Genomic DNA, 2,500 nt, shown 5'->3' with positions numbered 1-2,500 from the left:
AGAGAGAGAGAGAGAGAGAGAGAGAGAGAGAGAGAGAGAGAGAGAGAGAGAGAGAGAGAGAGAGAGAGAGATTTTCCCCTTAAGGTTATGTGACTACTGAAAATATAATATATATCCCAATTAATTTTTAGCATTATTGAAAATATTACTGAAAAAATAATATATATCCCAATTAATTTTTAGCATTTCGAAAATGTTATTAAAAAAATATATATCCTAATTAATTTTTAGCATTATCGAAAATATTACTGAAAAAAATAATATATATCCCAATTAATTTGTAGCATTATCGAAAATATGACTGAAAAAAAATAATATATATCCTAATTAATTTTTAGCATTATCGAAAATATTACTGAAAAAAATAATACACATCCCAATTAATTTTTAGCATTATCGAAAATATGACTGAAAAAAAAATAATATATATCCCAATTAATTTCTAGCATTATCGAAAATATTACTGAAAAAAATAATACACATCCCAATTAATTTTTAGCATTATCGAAAATATGACTGAAAAAAATATATATCCCAATTATTTTTTAGCTTTATCGAAAATATGACTGAAAAAAATAATATATATCCCAATTAATTTTAGCATTATCGAAAATATTACTGAAAAAAATATATCCCAATTAATTTTTAGCATTATCGAAAATATTACTGAAAAAATATATATATATCCCTATTAGTTTTTAGCATTATCAGCATTATCGAAAATATTACTGAAAAAATATATATATCCCAATAAATTTTTAGCATTATCGAAAATATTACTGAAAAAAATATATATATATCCCTATTAGTTTTTAGCATTATCAGCATTATCGAAAATATTACGGAAAAAATATATATATCCCAATAAATTTTTAGCATTATCGAAAATATTGTTGAAATAATATATATATATCCCAATTAATTTTTTACATTATCGAAAATATTACTGAAAAAATAATATATATAACAATTAATTTTTAGCTTTACCGAAAACATTATTGTACTTTTGCAATAAATGAGTTGATGAGCAACTTATTTTGGAAGTTCTAAATTCCGAGAGCTTACTACCTCAGTGGGGGAATAACATATTCACACTGTTTAAAGCTCCACTCACACTCAACCAAAACATATCAATGATATATAAATGTAACAATTCCCTGCCGGAAAAAAAAATATCGAAATCCTCTTTACATTTGAGAACAGGAGCTCATGAGTTTTAATACACTTGAATTAAATACTTTTGGGATATACAGTATCAGAGGGTAGGTGGCCTATCGCTAAGCAGTACTTAGTATAAATTATGGAATGAAATACCATGGTACGCCCCAGCACACAGGCATAGCACATTCAAAACACACATACAAAACCCTTGCCGACAAGACAATTCGTTTTAATCGTAAAGTTGCCTGCTGCTGTGACCTCAAACAAGAGAGGTTTATGATTTCATCAGTGTTATTTCCCGTTGTAATTTGGTCCGATACCATTTTATGTAATTTAACATTAAAGGGAAAAAGGAATTTTGCGAAGCTAGAAAACTTATATAATCAAACAATCCTTCAAAATTCGTCAAACACTCCCTTCTGAACTGACTTATCACCTACACTAGGAAGTTCTTATCAAACACATTTATAGATGGTGTTCGCCGGTAAATATGATCACAGTTAAAAATACAGAAGTAAGATAATAAAACATCGCCCATCACTCCTTCCTGTCCTCTGTATCCAAGACATCACTTTCCCCTCATCGTCGCTACTCGTTCGCGTGCTGTTATAAATTATGCATGAAAACTTTTCTTTTTTTATTTTTTAGAGAGTACTTCTTCCCCGCCGTCATTCTTCGGGCTCCTGAATGCAAGTGGTCTCTTGAAGAAGCGTCGTATCGTGTGTCAATGTCATTCCCTCTGCAGTTGTTTGAGGACTTTTAACGGAATTGGATGCTCTTAGGATTCAGGTCTAGGGTACTCTCGTGTGCATTCGCTTTCATTCTTTTTTATAGATTCATTGTTTGCTTGAGTGACAAGTTGTGATAGTTTGGTTTATGCTGTGCCAAGTGATTTTGGCGTTTGATGATTAATGTTCGGGAGCGTCAATAATTGATTATTACAATTGTTACAGAGGATGGCTTTACTTTACATTATCATTTAATTTGCACAGTTGTCGGCATTGGTAGAGACCAAGAATTTCCTAATAGGCATCAATAAGCATACAACGCTCATGTCCTTTCCAATACGAATTTTGCCATTTTAAAATGAAATTTCTCAACTACAAAAGAATAAAAGTGGTGATTATCCTGAGAACTTTCCTTCATTCCGGCAACTGCCCTTCCTCTGAAATGGGATAAAATTATAGCATTATTTCAGCTGCCACGTTTATTGCATGAAATTATCTCCAGAAAGAAATTGCAATTTCCCCAATTACACTATAATTCCAGAGACCCTCATGAATCACACAATGCCTCATTTAGACTCCTTCTGGCGATGTCCTTAAAAAAAAAAAAAAAA

At 30.6% G+C, this 2,500-nt stretch overlaps 1 protein-coding gene across 2 annotated transcripts in view; it reads right to left on the bottom strand.

Moving 5' to 3' along the window:
* The window catches only part of LOC136848150 (kin of IRRE-like protein 3), a 285,171-nt gene that overhangs the window by 197,902 nt on the left and 84,769 nt on the right, over nt 1–2,500 (bottom strand). The gene's annotated exons all lie outside the window — the stretch shown is intronic.

The sequence above is a fragment of the Macrobrachium rosenbergii genome, chromosome 18 (genome assembly GCF_040412425.1).
Source record: "Macrobrachium rosenbergii isolate ZJJX-2024 chromosome 18, ASM4041242v1, whole genome shotgun sequence".
NCBI classification, from domain to species: Eukaryota; Metazoa; Arthropoda; class Malacostraca; order Decapoda; family Palaemonidae; genus Macrobrachium; species Macrobrachium rosenbergii.
Note: the sequence above shows the minus strand (reverse complement) of the source record. Positions and strands in the feature narration are given on the sequence as shown.